General features: G+C 32.0%; 1 pseudogene across 1 annotated transcript; it reads left to right on the forward strand.

The window, feature by feature from the left end:
- The first annotated feature begins 6,067 nt into the window (after positions 1–6,067).
- Positions 6,068–8,261, forward strand: LOC148276697 (phenoloxidase 2 pseudogene; annotated as a pseudogene). The gene has a single exon (XR_015823673.1). The product of XR_015823673.1 is annotated as a phenoloxidase 2 pseudogene (transcript).
- The last annotated feature ends 17,358 nt before the right edge of the window (positions 8,262–25,619 follow it).

Here is a 25,619-nt window from a genome sequence, read left to right on the forward strand (position 1 = left end):
TATTACATATTTTATTTGTACGAAATATTCCCAATCAGCAAAAGTGCTGGTATGAGGGGATAGTATATATAATAACACAGTTATGATTCAGTGTAAAATAATTTACACCCATAAAAAAATGTTTTAGTGTTTTTCGTTTTTTTTTTTTTTTTTATTTTTCCGTATCTTCGCCCAGTGGTGAAAATGGTACTGCATTAGTACTCCAATTGCAATGTTTTCAGTCTAACGCTTCAGAGGCCAATCCAGAAAACCTGAAATATTTCATGATAAAACCAACCTTTTTTTTTTTTTTTTTTAATAAAAGAAATATTTGCGTTCTTATGATTTACCCAAATATTTAATTTTGAGGGCCATTTTTAACGAGTTGTAAATAACTCACTATTAGAAAATGGAATCAAGTTGGGGTAGAGTGGGATTCGAACCATGGACCTTTGGTCCGTGAGTCCGAGACACTAGCCACAGGACCACAACCCGATCCTTTAAAAGTATATTTCATGTCCACCCTTCCGAAAGAACCTCAAGCATGGCAGACAATGCGCTAACCGCCGAACTACAAGGCAGAGTTTAGAGCTTTTTACAAATCGTACATACCCCATATCAGAGGTGGTTTCTTAGTATGTGCACAAGTGCAGTGCACTGCCAAGTAAAAATATGTGCAAATAAATGAGTAATTTTCTTGATAGAAAAAATATGTCATAAGTAGGTACAAAGAAACATATAACATACATATATATTAAATACTAGCGCCAAAAGATCTAGCGAGATCCGACTCTAGCGGACGATTTTCACATCTTGCCTACGCATGCGCAATCGTCCCTGTGCATGTTCTGTTTTGCACAATTCTTTACCCTGAATTTGTACGAAATATGTAATTTCTCCTAAGATCGTCATTTGAGCGAGATAGACAACGCTTCATACCGGTGAATCGTGCGTTAGAGAGAAAAGATAATATACATACTCCGGGCATTGCCAACGCATGCGCATATTTGAAGTTTAAAGTGCGTTTGCAATGTCTCTTTGAACATGCGTAATATTAGTACGAACTTAGTTGATTAAGTATTCTATAACGTGCGTATAATGTTAGGCGAATTTAGCGTTCCTGATTCCGATGCGCGGGTTGTCATCTGTCATACTATTGCCCGTTTAATATACAAGTTGACAAAATGTAAAGAAAGTCACTGCCAATGCTTTCGATCAGAAGCCGCCAGAGCTCTATAAATACTTTAATTGCATTATTAATGTTGTTTTGAACTCCAATACGAAATAACGACAGATACTCACCTTATACCGGGGTCCTCCACCTCATTGTTCAAATTCCTGCTCGCTAAAATGATGGGTGAAACACTGAACAAGGCACTTGGACTTAAATAACACGTGCGACAGCACGATGGGTTTGTAAAAAGTAATAAAGTAATAAACGATTGCGGCGTGCAAGAATCCAAATATTACAAAAGTGAAATATCAAATACTACGAATACCGATAAAAATATATAAAATAGATCTAAAAAAATTCATTGTATTTTCAAAATCAATATGGATATTGTAGCAAAATATTTCTTTAAATATATTTGTTAAAAATGCATCTCTTCAAAAACGCGAATTCTTTGGCATTGACAGTTGTGATGTCAAGTTTCGTGACGATGCTCTATTTAAATTTAAACGGCCCCAAAAATAAAATTTAACCAAATCGTAACGTATCACAGGCGTGGCCAATTTAATGTACCGTTTTCTCGGGAATTTGAATTTATAATTTAAAAAATATTTTTTATGCTACTGATATGCAGTTCAGTACATCATTGCCGTAGAAAAGGCATTATCATCCATGGTAAACTTGAAGTAAATCCTTAAAGATGAACATGTCAAAAGTCGGAATAATCGGCGCGCGTGCATGAGAATATGTATGAATGTAGAGGAAGCGAGATCTGTATGCAAAGATAGAGTGTTGTGATGTTCTATCCTCTCTGCCTTACCCTTACGGAGAAACGGCGTGATGGTTCGTTGTTTTTGTTGTTGTAAAGTTGCTGCATTTTGATCAAAGTAGATAAATTTAAATTGTATCTGCAAAATTTATAGTAAATGTGGGGCAACGAGATCCATACTTTCATACTGATAATATTACAAATGCGAAAGTGTATTTGTCTGTTTGTTTGTGTTTCTTTCACGTCACAACGAAAGAACCAATCGACTTGATGTTTTGCATCAAAATAGCTGAAGAGCTGACAAGTGTCATATGTTACTTTTCATCTCGAAATAACATTTTAATTCCTCGAGATAATTCGTAATGGAAAAAAATAATTCTTAGCGGAAAAATGTGAATTCAAAAAAAAATTTACTTATTTTAATTTGAAAAAATATTTAAATAGAATAACGATGATACCTAACCATAGACTAACGTATTGTCGTATCTTTATGTTTTGTATGATTTTCGTTGCATTATTTGAAGTGACTGATTCTTCATTATTACATTTCAATTGCTTCGAACAAAAAAAAAAGTGAGGTCCAAGGTATTGAGAACCTTACCAACCGAGGCCCGAAGAACCGATGAAATGAAGTTCGAAGGGCCTATTACATGAGGCCTGTAGGACCGCATTTACTACTAGTATTTAATAAAATAATTCAGTTTAGTACTTCTGTTCATGATTTGTATATATTTATTCTAAATATTGAAACGTTAATAGTTTTTACTTATGTGCCTTTCTCTATTCCCTTAAGCCACATAACTTTGACATTATCAGTGCCTTATATGGCGTACATAATTTATTATACTCTGCAACGTTTCATGCCCTTTGTAATGCTTGTTTACACGGGGGATGATGTTAATTATGTACACCCTTCGGGGCTTCAGATCAAACTAACTATAGTCTTCTTCGATCTTACTATAAATTATTCCGTTAAATATAACACATCGGTATTTTCGTTTGAGAAATACGCGGTATATTATATTAATATAGTGTCACAGTAAAACAATGACTCAAACATAGGGGACCAGTCATAAATTCTAGATAGGAAAATGTGTACAGGAAAACATCTATCTTAACTAAACAACAAACAATATTTTACGTATTTACTCTAGCTTTTGAAATCATTTGAATAAATCCTTAACATGGAAAAACAAAGTTAATTGTTTTACTTAATTTGCAAATTGATTACTTAAATTGCAAATTGAAAAGGTTAAAGTAAAAACGGAGCAATAAAAATTATCGATTATAATAAAAATAATGGTATAATGTAATAAAATAAAAAACAAATTTCATTACAAAGTACAGGAAAGGAATGAGAGGCAAAAAATAAAGCGTAAGTCGTTCTACAAGGAAGGATTGAAAAATACCGTGTAGGATGAAAGTGCAAATCTTGGCTAAATAACTAGTTCCATTGCAGCACTCAATCCTTGTTCAGGGCAGCTGAAAACATAACTCGAACCGATGCGATGATATTCAACCTCCATCAAATGGAGAAACGACAATAAGATAATATTTTAAAAAAATGAGAAAGGAACATGGAAGTTTAGCGATTTGCAGGCTTTATGACCCGATCAAATAATTTGAGATTTTTGTGAAGAACTGAAATTTTCGTTGATGTTGACAGATTTCGCACATATGTTTTTGGAGGGCTGAAACTTTTATTGATGTGCGAACAAAAATTCAACACAAATATTTGATTATTATATTACAAACAAAGAACATGTAACAGAAGAAAATAAAGGATTCTATGAATTTTTAGGGCTTATTACTTGTCATTTGCGGGTTTAAGTGGCCACTTTACACACAGAGTAACATTTACCACTATGGCTGTTTTTTTTTTTTTTTAAGAAATACTTGAGTTTTTGTTATCAGGTCACATATTTTAATATTCAAACCATTAAAATGCTGGGAAAATCAAAATCGAGTTTTGTTAGAGACGGATTTGAACCTCGTTCACAATGCTACCACGGGACCACAACCCGGTTCAAACATCTATATTACATCTATTCTTCCATCTGTTTATCTTTAAGAAGTTAAAGGGCTGAAACTTTAATTGATGCGGGTGACATTCTGACTGAATTATTTCACCTACATACTAGGCAACGCCTGAAAATATTTTTCTTTATTTATACTTTTTTGTGGACCAGCTGGTTTTATCAATAATATTTTAGTAATGAGCCCTGTAAATGCTTAGACTTCTATATTCCCTTCTATAAAACGTTTTTCAACTCCGTTGTAATATATTTATATTTATAACTTCCAAAGGGGTTGGATCCAGTTCTTGTATACAAAACTTTGGAAAGACTCGAAGTCTTGTTGACTATATTTATTTTATATTTGATATATACGGCCTAAGCCAATTACAACATTTACATGAAGAAACATAAATGCAAGAAACTGAACAAAAACAACGTGAAACTATTTGGAAAAGACAAACAAAGGCAAAACAATAATTGTCTACAATATATTCATAAAAACGAAAGACCTAAGACTTCGAGCTAAACCATGCCAATCCAACTTCATCCCACTCATCCATCCACCCATCCAACAGTCGCGAAGAGATCTACGAAAAGCCGGAAGATCTATCGCAAAGAATTCCAAGTCATGTGATGAATTGACTAATCTACACATTCTGGACATTGGGGCATAAAAACCAATGATTATTTCATCATAAAGTTTTTATTATATGTCTTTATAATATCAGATTATTCGGAACTTACACCAGCTTAACTACTTGTACCAGCCTAGGTCATGAGCTATATTTTGAACTCTTGGACTTTTTGAATATTTCTCTATTTCTGTAAAAGACTGATCATTTTTTTAACAAAACCGTGTTAATGAGAACAACCGTCGAAAAAAATTCGCTAACAAATTTTAATACATTCATTTTAATTTTGGCATTATCTATGGTATTGATTATCAATCTTAATAAACTCGCTAAATGGTAAAAAAAAAATAGTAGTTGTCCACAAATCTTTGGACATAAGATGTTTTTCAGATATTGCTTTAAATATTCTCTGAATTTTATTTGTAAAGATGGAAAATATCCCTACATCTTCAAATTAAATAACGGATCCTGACGACTTACTTGCTTACTAGTTCAAATACCACGTTTGCTTTCGAACACATGTTTTCGTTGAAATTTAAAATATGTAAAAACTGACATAAAATAATAACCTAAGTTAAAAAACATTCGAATGGACTAATTCAGCAAATAAAGTTATTCATTTAACAGTTTTTCAATTCAAAGAAAAAAATATCATCATAAGCAACTATCACGACTTTAAAAATTATTTTATGAGAAACGGAAGGCACATAAACTGAAACGTGATCTATTAAAAATGTATGGTTAATAAAAAAAATTCAAAGATATTCGCAAAACATGCTCCAGATCAATTGATGGAATTGATAAGAATGTTAAATTATCATAAAGTGTCACAAATAAACATGTAAAGATAGAAATGAAAAAGAAGCGAACAATATGAAACATAATATTATTTCATGCTTTTTGCTCTCAGATCTGACACACGTCCTTTAAGAAATTAATTATTGTCACTGTACTGACCTGAATATACAAACAACTGTTTGAAACATCTCCTGAAAAGGTTTTAGTGTTCCCTGAGACACCATAAATCCCTTGGTAGTGTATTCAAAGGTGAAACGTGTCTCTCAATAGATACCAACGTTTACCGAAGATTAGTTAGCTGCTAAAATATTCAAACAATGAAGCGTCGACATTGTTGATTTCACAAAATTATATTGTTTTCACTAAAAACGAACGAGAAAATATTCTATTAATTCAAATTAATTTACTTCAAAATATTACAGATGTGTACGCAATATGTAAAACAATATAATATGATACTCTTTTATCACAAAACGTGATTACAGATACTATCATAATTTATTATTCTAATATTTTACACTCAACAAAATTTCTCACGCGATAAGAATTGAAATTGTTACAAAATATTTTGTCAAATACCACAAAACCAAGATAATGCTCATTATTGATTATTGGGAAACTTAGAAAAACCATTTGCACTGGGCACTACGTATAACAAAAAAAGTATTTATACTTGACATTATGGTGTCTCAAAGCATACTTTGACTTTGTCAAGTACTATTTAAATACCAAGTTATATTGTGTTGACTGACGTCATTGAAAATGGCCGAAAAAGATAATCTCCTGCTGTTGTTCGAACGTCCGACCGAACCCGTTTTTATGCCAAAAGGCAGAGATGGATCTTCCTTCGATATTCCCAATTCATACATGGCTGATGAATACAAAGGAATCGCACCTCAAATAACGAGTCGTGTTGCGGCAGATACTCCCAAGATCAATGTAGCAAATATCACTTTACCGGATTTGAGTATTCCTTTGAGACTTGGAAGAAGAGAAAACTTTTCATTGTTTATTCCTGCTCATAAAGAAATTGCATCAAGCTTGATTGATATTTTTATGGGCATGAGAAACGTTGCTGATCTTCTTTCGGTAGCTTGCTATGCGAGAGATCGTGTTAATCCGTATCTGTTTAACTACGCACTTTCAGTTGCTATAATGCACAGAGAAGATACGAAGAATATGAAATTACCAAACTTCATGCAGTCATTTCCAGGAAAGTTTGTAGATAGTGGAATATTTTCAAGAGCTCGAGAAACTGCAACTGTTGTTCCAAACGCTGATCGAAGACCAATTATTATTCCTAGGGAATACACAGCCTCAGATCTTGATCCTGAACATCGCTTGTCATACTTTCGGGAAGATATCGGCATTAACCTCCATCATTGGCACTGGCATCTGGTTTATCCGTTTGATGCCGCCGATCGTTCAATTGTTGCAAAGGATAGAAGGGGAGAATTGTTCTACTACATGCATCAACAGATTATAGCAAGATACAATACGGAAAGGTTTTGTAATAATTTACCTAGAGCTGTTAGGTACAATAATCTACGAGCACCAATCACGGAAGGTTATTTTCCTAAAATGGATCTTCTTGTGGCAAGCCGTTCATGGCCACCGCGGTTTGGTAATACAACTTTGACTGATGTTCGAAGACCTGTTGATCAAATACGTCAAGACATTGATGAAGTAGAGCTTTGGATAAGTCGTTTCAGATCAGCTGTAGGACAAGGCTTCGTTACAGATAATCAAGGACGTAATATTACTTTAACTGAGCAAGGAGGCATCGATATTTTAGGAAATATCATGGAAGCCTCTAGTTTAACTCCAAACAGAAACTTTTATGGAGATCTTCATAATATGGGACACGTTTTGGTAGCTTTATGTCACGATCCCGATTCACGCTATTTAGAAACATTTGGTGTAATGGGTGATTCTGCCACTGCCATGAGAGATCCTTTCTTCTACCGTTGGCATGCTTTTGTTGATGACCTTTTCCAATCTTATAAAGGAGTTTTGCCAAGATACTCTTCAAATCGATTGAATTTCGCTAATGTAAGCGTTACCAATCTGCAAGTAGACGTAACTGGAGGACAAACAAATAAGCTTGAAACTTTCTGGGAACAAAGCGATGTTGAGCTTTCTCGTGGTATGGACTTCGCTCCAAGAGGAAGTGTCTTGGCTCGATTTACCCACTTACAGCACTTGCCTTTTACATACAAAATTCAAGTTAACAATACATCACCCAATCCTGTAGTTGGTATGGTTCGAATCTTTATTGCCCCAGCTCTTGACGAACGTGGAGTTGAGTTTGATTTCAATGATCAAAGGCTAATGATGATTGAACTTGACAAATTCCGAGTCGACTTAAAGCGTGGAAAAAACACCATCACACGCAAATCTTCGGATTCTTCGGTTACTATTCCATATGAAAGAACGTTCCGCAGTATGGCAGACCGCCCAACGGAGAGCGGAGACGCACAAGATACTTTCAACTTTTGTGGATGCGGGTGGCCTGACCACATGCTTATTCCCAAAGGCACTGTACAAGGTTATCTTTGCGTGCTGTTTGCTATGGTTTCCAATCATGCTCTGGATAGAGTTGAACAGGACATCGCGGGTGTTTGCAATGATTCTGAGAGTTACTGTGGCCTTAAAGACAAACTTTATCCTGACAAACGATCCATGGGATATCCATTTGACAGGTTAGCAAGAGATGGAGTGAAAACATTAGATGAATTTTTGACACCAAATATGCGTACGCAGAAAGTAACGATCACTTTTAAAGACCGTACTTCTGTTAGGCCAAGTACCTCATAGTTACAAATCCTTAATGACGTTTTCCTCACATAATTTTGGCATTGTTAAACCTATCTATGAATAAATAATTTTAGAGATAATTGTTTTTAAAATTGACTTAAATGACCAAAGTTATTTTAAAGTTATATTTCTTCCTAAAATGTGTATTTGAAGCACTTTGTTTTTGGGATTTCTTTATATAAAATAAATTAGAGCATTTTGTTTATAACCACATATGTATATTGTATTATAAGCAAATTATAAGGTTATAAGCAAAATGTTTTTACATTATTATTTCATCATCATGGATCATAGGGCACCGCATTGGTATAGGCAGCAACCGCAACATACCTCGATAGACTTCAGGTGCCAGTCTGGGACCTCAAGAATCATAAATATACATAAATACTCATATTTAGTTCCTTCAGTGTGTGCATTGTAGATAACAAAAAAGAGTTGATAGTCCGAACACACTAATATTTGAAGCAGATGGATATATATCGTAGATATTTTTATTTATTGACAATCTAAAGAACCTTTCACATAGTAAAAAAAATAATTCATTGTTATCACAGTTAAGTAAATCAATAAACAAATATAAAATATGTTTTGTAAAATAAATAAAATAAAAGAGTAAAGAAACAACAAAACTGCCATTATATTCATAAATGAACCGTTTGTTTATAAACATAAAATAAAAAGGTTAATTTAATAAAAAAAGATTATTGGAATAACTTGCGTACTATTGTGAACAATATATGTTTTAAGAGAGAGAAAAACTTTTTCGATAATTATAATACAGTAATAATCGTGTTAAAAGGAAAAAAACTAAAAACAAGATAAATAGTCTCCGTCGTTACCAAATTTATTTATCAAAATTAAGAATGCAAAATAAAAACAGATTGTCTTTTTCCGTCGAGTGTCGAGTTATATTACATTTGATTTCATTTTCACATAACGTAATGATTAGTTCGTTTTCCTACCATATAAGATGTATCGAGTTTAATTCCTAACGTGGTTGGCATAAAATATATATTATTTGATGAATATTTGTTATTCCTTGGACTGGCGTCTGAACCGTAAAACTGATAAACTTCACGTAACAAAAATGGTCAAAATACGCTGCGGTTGGTGTACCAATACAAATCTTTATGCACTTCTCGGAATTCAAATTAATTATGTTTTATTGTTTTGGCCGTATTGATTATAGTACGCATGTATAACTTACATATCTTTATTATCTAAAACTGGTTAATTTTGTTTAAGCTATTGGCCTAAATAGCGGTACTAATTATAATTAACGATGCTGTTGTGGTTTGCTTTCACCAAAAGGTTTCGACTAAGCATCGCCCTTGCACAATTCTTCTTCGTACTAATTCTAATTAGTATTGTAAACTTAATTTGTTATAATAGATCTTCCAAGTATAAAATCATGTTTTAAAATAGTTAAAGAAGTTTTAAGTGCTTCAGATATTTGATCATAAATTATCTTCTCAAATAGTTAAGTAAAAATGTTAATTTGGAAATTGGTCTATAACTTTTGACTTCCGGTTTGAGCCTGATTTATAAATAGGAGAAATAAAAGCAGCTTTTTAAAGATTAGGGACAACACCATAAGTTGAGACTTATTGAAAAGCAACGCGAGCGGACTTCCCAGTTGTTCGGCGCGGTTAATTATAAATATGGGTGGTATAAGATCAGGTCCAGCTTCTTTTGTGGAATCGAGATTCTTTATGTACTTTAATACTTAATAAGTATTGATTTCAATGCTGCTAATGTTAGTTGGTGAATCACTTAATATATTTGTTCTGTTATTCGATACATATGATGACTTTTCACAAATGGATTAGAAAAGGGTAGCAAATAGCTCGCAAATATCTAATATCTTACAAACTGTCTTTAAGTAAATAAATAAATAAATAGTCCGGCTTCTCCTGAATGAGTTTTCTGTGATTTTTTCTGCAATGAGTAAATACTGAGAAGTTTCTTAAAGGCCATTGCCGATTATTCTGCAGGATCCTCACACAATAGTTAGAGTATATATATATATATATATTTATAGTTGGATAATTTATATAGCGCCATTTTTGTGAAAATCACCTCAAGGGCGCTGTACAATTAATAAATATCCCAGTACGTCTTGCAGCTACAGAGCGCATGGACGGTTGGGATTCTAGTTCCTCGTTTTCAATTAAGATCAATAAAAAATTATTACAGATAGGAGCTAGATTACAGGACGTCTTGCAGCTACAGAGCGCATAGACAGTTAGAAATTTAGCCCCCATTTACACATTTTAAAAATTAACAAATAAATTTAGTGTATTAATGATACTAAAAAAAATAAAAATAATATTAATAATAAAAAGGAGTAAGATTACAACACGTCTTGCAGCTACTAAGCGCATAGACGATTGGAATTCTAGACCCCATTTATAAAATTTAGGTATTTTTAAGTTGGTATATGAAAGCCAGATAACCAATCATCGTGCAGCTACAAAGCGCATGGACGAGTGGAATTCTAGCAAAGTTAGAATGATATCAATAAATTTATAAAAAATAGAGCATAGTAGTAAGTTTGTCAAGTGTTCATGCCAAGAACTAAGCAATAAAAAACTAAATAAATAAAGCACTGTATCAACTCCATGGTTAACAAAGGGAGATAGATGTCCGAAGAGAATCTTTTGTAGACAGTAGGTAGATATCGTCACCATGTGGTCCACTAGGCTGCTGGAGAATTTCTGGAAGTGGTTAGAAAGAACATACATATTGCAGTATATAATATATAAGCCTTGTACATAATAAGCAAGGTAAAAAATAAGCAACTCACGTTTAAAAAAAGTGATTCGTTTGGCTTGGCCATATACTCGCACTATGCAACAAATGCTTCCCGAGATTGTTTATCTCGCTTTACCAGGTTACAAGTTTTTGGGTTATTAGCGTGATGAACTTATACTGCTGACAGTTAGTAAGCAGTTCTCGTCTGAGTTATGGGAAGCACATATGACTAAGAAGGACGCGGGGGAGTTGGTGGCCTATATTACATAATATCAATTCTAGTAAAAAAAGTTATTATACATGGTGTTCTTTAAACCCTGTCACATCCAAAACTACGATGATCTCAGTATGGGAAAGAAGACATATTAACATATTTAATTTTTTTTTTTTAAAAACACATAATTGCTTACTTCTTTAGGGGAGAAGCGAGGGGAGCGCCGCGCGGTTGTCAGAGTATCAGACTCCTCCCTCCCTCCCTTCTCGTTTCTCCCCTGCAGAAGCAAGCAACTATTTGCTTTTTTTAAATTTTACTCGTTCTAAAAATTTATTTTAATGTGCCAATATGTTTTTTTGCTTATACTGATCATCGTGGTTTCGGATGTGACAGGGTTTAATGAACACCCTGTATATTATTTCTCCTCGGAACATTATTTTTATAGCTTCAAGCAATCGTAAAGGAAAAATTATTTTACCATCCATATCTAGACAGCCTCATTTAACATCGAGGCAGCTTCGATTTCAACCAATAGTTGATGTAAATAAAATATACCTCACTTTTTTCTACTACGATCAAAATAAAAAACTTTAGTGGGACGTTGGGAGTATAGTGAGTAAGTGGTTGGAGTAAGTAGTAGGTAGTGAGGTATGTGGGTGGCAGAATGAGTGGTGGAGAGTTAATAAGAAATATTCTTAGATATTTATTAGTGTATATATGTTAGTTGATGTTTTTTTATTTTCTGTTAACTATTTAAAAATACCGTTCTATTCATGCACCCCATACACATGGTATTCTGCGCTTATGAATCATGAAAAAAATTCTCTAAGGAATTAATCTGTTTAAATATTCTAAACTTGCAATATTTTTTTTTAAGTATTCATGGATTATTTTTTAAAATTATTATTTTACTGTTGGTATCATTTTTTGCATTGCAACCCAGAAGACCCAATTACAGCTGTAAATTACAGCATAAAACATCCAGGATCGAGAAAAATCATATTTATTTTTTGTGTGCTCACCGGAAACCAAGCCAGGAACCTTCCATGCGTGAGTCAAATGTCTTGCCGTTACATCACAGATATAGCTATTATACCATTTTTAGGTTCTGTACATTTCGGTTCCTTCGGCACTACCGCTTACCGAAGTACCGCTTTACCCACCGTTAAACTACTGGGAGTTTTACTCAATTCTGACCTTTTTCTTGACGCTCAAATTAGTAGAACGATAAGTTCATGCTTCTACCAGCTGAGACAATTAAATGCATAAGAAAAAATTTGCCGCTAGAGTCGATTATTGTAATGGTATCTATGCAGGTCTACCAATGAACAAATTGACTCGCCTACAATCTGTATTGAAATCCGCAGCGAGACTTATTTTCGGAATCTCTAAGTTCAGTCATATCACTCCACTACTTCGGGAACTACACTGCCCACGTTTTCCACAGAGGGTCGAATACAAACTCGGTTGGCGTATGTATAAGTCACTGCACAACTCTGTTCCGGAATATCTAAGGGAACTATGCATTCCAGATGAACTAGTTGACAGGCGTCTCGCGCTTAGATCAGCAACGTCTACGGCGAGAGGAAAAGTTATTATACATCTACGCAAACAGCGCACTAAATTTAGTGAACGCGCATTTGCGGTCGCAGGCCCTATGGCATGGAATGCTCTCCCAGCAGAGGTGCCAGGCTGTGAAAGTAAAGTGATGTTTCGAAAAAAACTTAAAACCCACTTGTTCTCTAAATCATTTGAATAAATCCGTAGCATGCGACAGCAAAATAAATTATTTTAATTAAATTACAAATTTAAAAGAATCACTATGTAAAGCGCCCTTGGGGTATTTTATTACGAAAATGGCGCTATATAAGTTATCCATAATAATAATAAGAATACCTCTGCTGAACCATTTAAACATAAAATAACTCATTTATATGAATAAATATGATGCATGAATGAATATTTACTTCGTTTTTTGATCAAAATGTTACAATTTGCTGCGTATTTGGCGATTTCATAATATTGTTTTTCTCAAAGATACCTCAGATTTTTTATTTGTACAAGTTTGCGTGTGTTGAGTACGACATATGTAATTAATTACAGTGTAGCTTAAATAATAAATGAACATCACCTCATACATTACTCGCACACTCACAAACAGTCCATCATCTTTACTTACAATTATTCATTCCTATGACGTCACAATCCTATAACCTGAGCGCCTTTAAATAAACTTTTGGATTTTTTTCTCCGGGAGATTTTATTCCCACTGGCCTAGAAAGTTGGAAATTCCTTATTTCCACATCTTTTGCAACTTCTTATATCAAATAAACATTAAACATTTGAAGTTTTTTCCTAATGTTTGGGCAAGCTGCCTGAAACACTTTATTCGCATTTCCCAATTCGCACGGGACCACAAATCCTTGAGATTTCTTCTGCAGGCAGTCGTGAAGAGAAGTATTATTTTATTTCGCTATTTGAAAAACATGCTCAGTGATACCTGATCTACACTAAAGATTGCTTGGTTGTGTGGATTTATATATTCTCAATCTGTTTGGGCCGAAATAAATATTAGTTTTTCCAGAAAACCTATTTGAAACACTCAATGATTGTAGGTACTCCATTTCTTTAGTAAGTAATTTAATTTATTTAATGTCATTAAATATTTATATCTAACCACTTACCGACTTTTCTATGTCTACTGGTTTCGAGATTAGTTTTTCCAGAAAACCTATTTGAGACACTCAATGATTGTAGGTACTCCATTTCTTTAGTAAGTAATTTAATTTATTTAATGTCATCAAATATTTATATCTAACCACTTACCGACTTCTCTATGTCTACTGGTTTCGAGATGTACCCGTCCCTATGTCAGGATACCAATTAAACCAATATGCAAACCAACATTCAAAACAAAAATAAAATAATATAATATAATATTGTTGACAAAATAAAACCAACACGACATGCATTTTAATAAGAACATGCACTGATTAAATTATGAAAATATTATATATTGTTTGAGAAATAGTTAAAAGAAGATAGAGGGGATGTAGGGAGGGTTTTTAAAAAATAATATTCCTTTGATCAATAATCAAACCACCTTTCAATATAGTTCTTTATGCGATATTCCACTGTAATGGTCACTCTATTTAACCTATTAAGCTCACCCCCACCCTCCAACTCCTCTACCTTTTTTCAACTATTTTTCTAACATAGAATATTTTCATAATTTAATTAGTGCATGTTTGTCCTAATCAGTTCCTGTGCTTATTAAAATGCATGGCGTGTTGGTTTCATATTTTTGTGCAATAACTATGGTGAAGGTGTATAGTGGGTTTTGCATGTTTATTTGATTAGTGTCCTAACGAAGAGTCGGCTACGTCTCGAAACTGGTAGACATAGAAATGTCAGTAAGTGGTTTTATACAAACGTTTAATAACATTTAGTTAAATGTTTGACCAAAAAGTTAATGATTTAAATATTAATATTAGTTTTATTTATTTTAATTATACCTATTTTGATTTATTTCTAATTTATTTATTTATAAACTTTTACAGATTACCCTTATTCATCAAAATAATTTTTCTTTTTCAAATTCATGTTCTATGGTTATTAATAATACTCGTATGTATGTTTTTTAAAAGAAATAAGCTACTAAGCCTCTTTTCAGATGCTTGTCTGCAGTGGGAGTTGGGATAGAGGGGATATGACATCAAAGGAACTGAAGATGGATTTTCTGCTGTTCTTTTTATCATGGTGTCTGACTATGCTCTGGACAAAGTACATCAATCAAATCAAAGTGACGAAGGCCCTTGCAATGATGCTTCGAGCTACTGTGGCCTGAACGGAGAATCCTATCCGGATAAGCAATCCATGGGCTACCCATTCGATAGACTGGCAAGAAGTAGAGTTAAAACTCTAAATGATTTCCTAACCCCCAACATGAGCACGCAAAAAGTCACAATAAAACACACAAATCGTCAATTTGTGCGCCCTCACATCTAAAATTTTGTTTTCTTTTTTTTTATTCTTACCAATGATTTAGTTTTATTAATGCCGAATTAGCTTTTATATCAAAATTATAATAAATTTAAAAAATTTAAAAAACATTTTATTTTAATCACTAACAAAATAATACGATTCAATGCTCTCTTTTATTTTGATTATAAAAATATTGACCATAAGAAAATATGTATCACTCTCCAAAAAAATAAGACTTAATACAAGTTTAGTAAATATAGAATTGAAATATAAATAAAAATATTTTGAATTTATTGCAACAGGGAGGGAAAACATTTCTGAGAAGGTAATATGGAAGTCTAAGCAATTACAGGGCTTATGACTTGTCATTAGCTGGTTCAAATGTTTTCCCTCTCTGTTGCAACAAATTTAAATATAAATAACTCCCTAGGGAGAATCCAGCCAGTCTGCAAGCATTTGGACATACTCAAAACACTGTTGAAAAATGTTTTGTTTTAACCACTTATTTTTTATTTAATTACCCACCGGTTTTGGAGCAACACGCGCTCGTTTATCGAGGTATAATTAATAGTTGAATATAAATCCTATTTTGTAACAGCGTACGCCATAGTAATAAACATGTAGAAGAAATAAAATCTGTTAAATTAAAACAAATAATTTGTGTCACTATCACCAAGCATATTTTGGTCAAATCAAAGCAGTTTTAACGATAAAAAAATATTTGTGAAATTTTGAATGTGGTTAGAAAAGTTTTAAGTGATTTTTTTGATTATGTTAACGATTAATAATTTATTATATAATACGCATAATTAATAATATCACTGAAAAAATGACAAGAAATGAATTATTATTATTCACTAAAAAAACGTTGCTTTTATATGAAAACGAACACCTAAGGTACTTACACCGAAAAATATTAACACTTTGTATCCCGGAGCCGCGTAAACACGGAATTATATAACCACGCGTTGTGCTCCGGTCCCGTGTTTTCACTTGGTTTACCAGCTGTCTAAAAAGGTGCATTTTATTGACATCTTGTGACTTTTATTAATACTTTTTCGCTGCTGGTACACAACGTGAAAACACGGGACCGAGACACAACGCGTAGTTATTATAACCAAGTGTTTACGCGGCTCCAGGATACAAAAAGCACAAAAAAGGAGTGAGACCCTGTATTTGTGCAAACATTGCAATGTGGCTCTCCATAAAGGCCAATGTTGGCAAAACTTGCATACAAAAATGAATTTTCAAATCTTTTAAAATAAATATGAAAAGTTTCAATTGATTTTGACCCAGTAATTTCATAATTATGACACTATTAAGAAACCCTTCATAAAGCATGAAATTTTACATAAATGGGCCAGGCACGGGGTAAATTCTATGTGTATTTGGCCGGTCCTCAAAGTGTTAAGATGAAAAAGATTTAAGTTGAACAATTGTTAAGTTTACTATTTATTCCTTGTTTCATGCAACCACTACTTTGTATGACAATGTGACAACTTTAATTTTCTTCTGCATTTTTTTGTGCAATTATCAGAAAACTACATGTAGAACTGAACATAGCATCGAATGCAAAACCGGTCAACAGAGGGCGCAGTCAATACATTGTAAAACAAAGAAAACAGCTGTTCAATAAACTCGCTGTTCTACACATACAGTTCCCAGCAAATACGTGCACCTTAGTCTCTAAACTGTTCATTATAAATTATTCTTACTTTGTAAATTAGAGAGCTTATTATAAAATAGAGAGCTTATTACATTCAGAAGTGAATGTAATAAGCTCTCTCGTGTTTGCCATGAAAATTATATACGGAGTGTTGAAAATTCCGTAAACAACAATGTTAAATAAATATTAAAACATAAAACTATATAAAACTCTTAAAAATGATCAAACCATCTTACCAAATACTATGCACTATGCCTCAAAATCAGGAAGTGACTTAAACGATATAGTCAATCTTGTTGGTGATTTTTTTAAAAGTGTCAATGAAAATAATACCGAGTATACTTGCTTACCTGAATTAAAAAGTAGTACTGACTTATTTTTTTATTTTTTATTTTTATTTTATTATTTTTTTTTTTTATATTTATATTTATCTATTCTTAATATTGAATTTAAAGACATTAAAAACAGTATATTGCAACTTGAATCTAAATGCAGTTATGGTCCTCACAAAATCCCATCTATGTTTTTGAAAAAATGTGTTGATTGTCTCTTGTATCCTTTGCATATAATATTTAGTAAATCACTGTCAGAGGGACAATTTCCTAATGCATGGAAGTCCAGTTTCTTAACCCCAATTTTTAAGAGTGGTGATAGGAGTGACATAACAAATTATCGTCCAATATGCATATTATCTGCCATCCCTAAACTCTTCGAAATTTTTTTTTTCAATTGCATCAACAAACTAAAAGCATATTATCACAACCTCTCAGCATGAATTCATGTCAGCTAGATCTACACTAACTAATTTAATGTTATACGAAAATGTCATAGCAAATTCATTTACATTGAGAAAACGGGTAGATTCTTTTTACACAGACTTTAGCAAGGCCTTTGACAAGGTGTGTTTAAACATTTTGGTCGCCAAACTATCAAATCTAGGAATAAGTGGTCCCATGATTTAATGGTTTCAAAGCTACTTGACTGATAGAACACTAACGGTAAAAATTTGTAACACTTTATCCCAATCTTTATGTGCTACTAGTGGTGTTCCTCAGGGTTCCCATCTGGGCCCAATACTGTTCATCATCTTTGTTAATGATATAATAGATGTATTTGATGATGTGGAAATATTGCTGTTTGCCGATGACATGAAGATTTTCAAAGTTTTTAATTCCGTAAATGATTGTTTGACTCTGCAAAGTAATTTGGATAAAATGTTCCAGTGGTGTTCCACCAATAAACTAAAATTAAATATAAAAAAATACCGCATAATAAGATTTTTAAGAATAAAAAACCCAATTTTATTTGATTATTCGATGGGTAATATGCAATTAGGCTCAACTTCTGAGGTGCGCGACCTGGGTATCGTTTTTGATGAAAAATTATCCTTCATTAGGCACATAAATAATATAACTAGTAAATCTCTAAGTCCTTTTAAATGTATTCAAAATTGTATATTCAATATGGGATTGCCCTGAACTATTATCTCTCATCAACTTCAGGGTGCCTGGAAGAATGACTAGACAGGTGCCACCGTTTTGTAGCAACAATTCACGGACAGTGTATACTTGTAATGCCGTATTAAACAGACTTCATGAACTCGGCAATAGTTGTTCCCACGTATCTGATATATTTAGTGTAGGGTATTGTTCCTATAGAACAAACCTTTTGAACTTTTTCAAAGATGGTGAATGATAATTATATTTATTTATTCGTGCATTTCATAATATGTATATTTACAGTTTTTTGTTCACTTTGCCTAGCTGTGTAAACCGGACTAATGATTTTCTTGTTGTTTTACTGTAGAATGTTTTCTTTCTTTTTTCAACTTTCTACTGAATATGCTGTATAATTATTAGGTTTTTTATTTTTTATAGAGTCTTTATTCAATAAAATATACATATTATTACAATATTAATACATTATAAAGAAAACAAAGTATTAAGATATATTTTGTCCCGATAAACTATTCAATAATAGTTTGTCATTGGGTGCTCAGACATTAGTTTTAATTAATAATCAAATAAGAAGAGTACAGACATAATACTGTATACGTATAAAATAATAAACATAAAAATAGTTGAAAGATATTTTTTTTAAGTAAGAAAATAGAGTAAAATAATTCAATTAAAATTAAAGAATAGTAATTTACTTAAATATATTTTAAATATAAGAAAAAAAAAAATAGACACATATATAAATAGTGTGTGCTCATAAATGTAATCAAAACAAGATAAAAAAATAAATTAAACAAAGTAAAGTAAATCGAGAATTTCAATTCATATCTACAGAAAAAAAAAATTAGTAAGAAAATTAAAAGTACATATTAAAATTAAGATCTGAAAAATGTAAATGAAATATGAAAGTAAGAAAGTAATAAAAGAAAAGAAAAGGTTAACCCAAGAAAATAACAAAAATGTATTCAATGAGGGATAAAAAAATAAAATTTAAAAAAATATATATATATATATAAATGTAAAAAAATAATAATAAATAAAAAATATAAGAAATGTATTCCATAAATATTACATAAATAATAAATCAATAAAGGAACGTTTTATCTACTAACCACTTTTTAAATTAATTTAATTTTTAAAATGTTAATTTTTAAAATATAAATCTTGTAAAACTTTTGGTTTATTTTTTTTTTATAAATCTTGGGTATATGGTTATTCATGTTTTAAATATATATATATATATATTAAGCCAAATATGTTAATATTATAAATGTTTGTAATAGGCAGATTTGCCGTTTATGTTTATACAATAAAAATAAAATAAATTCAGTGAAAAATAAATCTTATGTAAATAATCCTATCCGCTTATCATATAATAATTATGATCTATAAAACTGTAATTAACTAATCTCTGACCGAGATAATCTTCCAACGGATCACATCCCAACATACAATACCAGAAAAATAAATCTATTTTAACACGCAGTGCCACAATTGCTTCATAATAGGAGCCTGCTGCGTCCGTTATCGGACTTCTATGATAGTTATAAAATCAAACCACCTTATGACTAATATTTTCCTCAAGCTGGTAATCTCAAAACTCGTATTAGCAAACACTTAACACTTTATTCAAGGCCATTTATTTTTGTTTGTGTATTTCAAAACGGAATTTTCTATTCATTTTGATGAAAATAAAATAAGATAAAATGCAAGTCAATCTGAAAATTTCTCTCAAAAGAAAAAAACAGAATCCCCTAGTTCGGTATCAGCATGTCTTTCAAGTAAGATTTTTTTTAAATCTCAGTGTAAAAGAAGTATTCACCTCTAAAGATTAATGGTTTGTTTAAGAAGTAATCACTAATCGGCTCTTTTTCCATAATACGCTGTTAATGGAATCTTAAAATCATTATCAATTCTAAAGAATACAAAAGCTTCCTTTCAAATGGAATTTTATTTTTCTTTTCGTGAATATCTATTCTACTTTCGATTGTTTTTACTGTCAAATGATAATTACCATTCATCAATCTTATCGATTTTTATTTTGGTTAATTGTTCCAAGCTTATCAATCTTGAATTAACCAAGTTTTTTTTTTATATTTGTGTTTTTACATATCGTCAACTGCCTATTTTGCACTTTCTTAGCATTGAAATCAATACTTTTATAGAAAAGATTGTTGAAATTCTCTTTTTTTAGAGATGTTTATTGGAAATCGGAAGAAAACTAGATAAGGTTATTAACATAGAATTAAGAATAGTCCAGAAGGACCCTAGAATCATATTTGAATACATCGGACTGTGTCCAACAATTCCCCCACTATGCCTCACTTTCGCCGCGTGCATTTGTCATGTCGCTGCGTAATGTAGCACGATGGGAAAAAATATAATTATAACACAAATGTAAGGTAAAAAAAAAAGCAATCTGTTAATTTCTCTAAAATAAAAGGATATTTTAAAATCATGTTAAATAATATTTGATGTTTTAAAGATAATGTAGGTCAAATGTCTACGATAAAGTTGTTTAATCTGAAATCCAATATTCATTAGTTCTCTCATTAGATGAGCAAAGAAGGGTAAAAAAATTTACTACCCTGGCAACACTAACGAAATGTTCATTTTGTTTCTAGGGCAATCTGACAGATGGAAAAATAATTCAATTTTTAAGTAATGCATTTGTTATATGCACATGAAATGTGATGCCATCCTGTTTTTTTAAGATCCTAGCAGTATTTCTACACTCAAAACCGAAACCTACGCATTTATGAGTAGTTGAGTCGCCTTTTGTTTGATGTGCGTATGCGGTTTCTGGACTATTCTTAATTCTATGATTATTTACTCACTCGACACAATTGCCATAGTGAGAGTATGAAAATACTTTTTTCAATTTTATTACAATTTTGCACGTGTTATCATTGTTGAATGTATTTGATAACGTTATGTACTTGATTTGTACCATATCGCAGTCATTGTTTCAATATTCTCATTATCAATTTGATTAATCGTTTCATTTAAAGTATTTAAAGCTGTTTTAACGAAAGTTAGTTTTTGCCTTGTTTTTATTTTTCCAAAACAATTGTATCCCTATTTTAAGAGACTACAAGTTGAGATAAGCTCTCGTGGCAGCTAATTCCGACTATCAACAATTTTATCGCTTAGAAAATGCTTCAGTGGGTTTAGATAGAATCTGATTTTCTCCAGCTTGAGACTGTGGCCTCAAAGTCGAGCATCCAGTTTGAGTTTGAACATGGAATCCAAATTTAGGCAGCTAAAGTGACTGTTGGGTATTTTATACCTCTATCAAATCACCTCTTTCTCGCCGTTCCTGCAGCGTTGTGAGACCGATAATTTTCAGTAGCTGCACAAACGAAAGCCGTTTTAAGCTTGGCGACTGCTTTGTGGCTTGACTTTGGACTCTTTTTACAAGTTGATATCTTTTACAAAATAGGGATTCCATATCTGAAACCCATTCTGAAAGTTGGTCTAATATACGATTTGCGTATTTTTTGTGAGTACCATATTCGGTTTTACATATATATAAGAAAGCTTTTTCAATCAATTTAATAATGAAATGTTGGTTAATTATGGGTTATTAGGTCTTTTTGTTGTTTAACGGCTTTAAAATCTACATAATTTAGACTATAACTTGAAAAACTGTAGATTAATTAACATTAAGTAAGAGAAGCCATTTCTTGCTCCATTCATAAATATTGTCCAAGTTAATAAACGGCATTAACATACAGTTGTTATAATGAACACCTGCAACAAGGCAGTTATCTTTATTCATAATCTTAATCTTACATTAGGTTAGAAACATAAAAAAACATATCAAATTGGATTACGACAAACCTTATAATTGATGCTGCTTTGATATCTAACGTCCTCAATAAACCAGTCTGCAAAATCGTTTTTTACGAATTATATTTAACATACGATAAGGCTAAGAGTTTTTATATTATTTTGCCCTTTGCAAGTTCGGTGAAGTATTGATGGATTATTTCCTCGTAGAATGTTTACTAACAGGGATAATAAGACTTTTATGGCTCATGGTGGACATATTTATCTTCCAAATTTGACATCTACTGTCAGTTGTCAACAGTAAGGTTTGCCAGAATTGTTTAACGTTGCCTCGGCGCGGCGTTTGAAAACTGCTCAAATATTCTATCAAAGTTCTATAAGTTTTCTTGCTACTCAAAGATCATTCCGTGCAAATGATCGTCATTCTTCTCCTTTTAAGCTCGCTATTCATCGCATATTTCAAAAGTTGGAGACTGAATTTACGATAAAAACCACCGACATGACTTCTTCTCTCATAGGGAAGAAAATATTGTAGCTGTTTAAGTGTGGCAGAAAACGATAATGTTTCCATTTCGCGCCGTTAACAATAGTTAGGCCTACCCACGATGACTACCTGCCGAATTTTGCGATTGGACTTGGGCATACATCCATATTAGATGATATCGGCACAATAAAGCCTCAAACTTGACTCAAACCTGTTTTTTTTTATGTGACTGACCGTCGCGTCGTCCGCGTCTAGAGTTTGCTGATTGGGCTCTAGAGGAGATAGAAGAAAATGACAATTTTTATCGAAAAATCATCTTTTGGAGATGAGGCTCATTTTTGTTTAAACAGCTACATCAACAACCAAAATCACCACTATTGGTGTGAATCAAACTCTCAAGTGGTGATGAGGCTTCATCACATCAGGAAAAACTCGCTATCTGGTGTGGATTATGGTATGGTGGCATTATCGGACCATATTTTTTCAAAAACGAGCAAGGTCGTACCGTTACTGTGAATGGTGAGCGCCATCGTGCCACGCTTAATGTTTTTTTCTTTCTCTAAATTAAAAAAATTGACGAGAACGATATCTGTTTTCAATGAAATGGAACAAATTGCCATACAGCGAGCGTTATGATGGAATTATAGCGTAAAATATTTGGTGAATGGGTTGTTAACGAAAAGCGGACTGTAAATAAAAAACGGATTTCATTCAGTTTTGTAAAAGGTTGAAAATATTTTAAAATGGGAAAGGAAAACGGAAATAAACCTACCTTTGATACGATGAAAATGTTCTTTTATTTTGGGCAATGGATGTTGAAATTCACTATAAATTATGTAACCATTTATGGTAACTTTTACAACGACGTGCGACGAATCCAATATTTTTTATGCAATCTAATATAATGTCAAAAATCGTGCTTATTTTGTTCTACATCCAAATTGATGTAAAATCTTGATGTTAGGTAGGTACTAGAAGGATGGGTCAAGAGAAGGATATGAAAAAAAGTTAATCGGCCAGGAATAATATCGGTAAATGCTGTTTTATTTATTTACTATTTATTTGGGATTTTTTAAGCTATTTTCTTTTTTGCTCCACAACAGGCCAAGAGGCCCAATTACAGTGGTGAATTACATCACAGAACACCCAGGCTTCTGAAAAACCACATTTTAATTTTTGTGTTTTCACCGGGAATCGAACCCGGAACCTTCCGTGCGTGAGTCAAGCGTCTTGACCACTACACCACGGAGGCCGCCTATTACATAAAATATAAGAAGAAATATGTTAACGATACAAGAGCCAATTATATATATTCTTTTTTTCTGTATACAATATATGTAAAAACTGTTGTTTTTTTTCCGAAATGAAAATAAATAAATAAATAAAATTGTATTTATGCGACTTTGTATATATATATATGTGTACGTATATGTATGCGTGTGAATGAATGTCTGAGGGTGAGTTTTTTACGTGTGTGTGAATGCGTAAGTAAAAGAAGTCATTTAAAACGTGTATTTATATTTAAAAAGGTATAAGAGAGAACTTGGTATTAGGTTTGACCACATTTTTTTTTTTAAATAGTTTATACCTACTTTCGAAACCTTCGAAAAATATATTTTTCTTAAGTAAGTTATGATGTTTTGATTGTATTTAAAAAAAACAACAGTGTAGTAAAAAATATATTTAGCGTCGATTATTTCACGAAATATTCCTTAAAACTGGCCACCAAAATCTTGTGATTTAACACTACTACACGCTGTTTCTGCTTTTATGTGATGTGTTGTTAATATTACTTCAATGTTTTTTTCTCGACAAAACATAAGTATTTAAAATATTTTTAAGTACCTGGAAATGTTTAATTGTTTAAATACAAAACGAAGATTAAAACATGTCAAACTAATTGTAAATTATGTAATTTGGAGTAAGGTTTGTTAGAAATCCGGAGATAATGTGGTCAAGAGTTCGAATTAATACCTAAAAATGAACGGAGGACGACCCTTTTCTAGTATCGGAAGTATGTGTGGGTAGACCTTTATAAAGCCGACACTTGTAACTTCAAAGGGATATGGTTTAATGTAAGTACAACCTTTGTTAGAGATTACTATCAGAAAGCGTTTGGTTTGTATTTACCTATTTTTTTATGGTTATAAATTATTTCATCTTAATCGGAAATCATTCATAGTACCACTTAATTATTATACATTTTTTTATTTTTTTATTGTGTTTAAATGTATTTGTTTTATATTTGTTTTGTTTGTTTTATATTTGTTTTATATTACATTTATATTTTTAGTTTCGTTTCATTATTATACGTGTGCTTATAATGTATATATTTATTATTCCCTACTTTGAATTGGTTATAGCTGGTTAGCAGGGGCGAATGCTTTTTATAATCGATTATTTGCAGCTTACCATATTTTTTTGACATCGAAAGTAATGTTTTATGTAATTTTTTTGTGAATTTAAAGAGCTGAATCCTTTCTTGACGCGAGTGAGATTCATCTCGCTGAATAATTTCACCTAGACAATGTCTGAAACTATTTTTCAATTTTTATACTTCTTGGACTATTTTCTTTAATCAACAATGTTTTGAGTTTTCCTAAATTTTTCGCAGATGAAGACTGGATTTCAACCCCTAGGGAGATTAATACAACCTCCTTATGAAGTTTTTAGAAAATGCTTAGACTTTTTCTATTCTCTCCTCTAAATTATTCTCCATCTCAGTTGATATATGGTTGTCATATAATAATTATGAATTTTATTGTATAGTAGCATAAAACTTTAGACATACGACCTAAGACAATTTATTATAAATAAACTGAACAAAAATAACATAAAACTATGTAGCAAAGACAAACAAGGGCAATAATACAATAGTATGCAACATTATATTTATAAACGCGATCAACATATAAGACTTCGAGCTTACCCTACCAATCTATCTTCATCCCATACTGTGTTAATGGCGAAAAGACCGTCAAAAAGTCGTAAGATCTATCTCAAAAAATTCCAAGTTATCTGACGTATTATTATTTTTATTATTAATATTGTTATCAGTATATTTTTAATTATTAAAACTGTTTT

This window comes from Micrasema longulum, unplaced genomic scaffold (assembly GCF_059751315.1).
Source record: "Micrasema longulum isolate JH-2025_06_02 unplaced genomic scaffold, ASM5975131v1 h1tg001162l, whole genome shotgun sequence".
NCBI classification, from domain to species: domain Eukaryota; kingdom Metazoa; phylum Arthropoda; class Insecta; order Trichoptera; family Brachycentridae; genus Micrasema; species Micrasema longulum.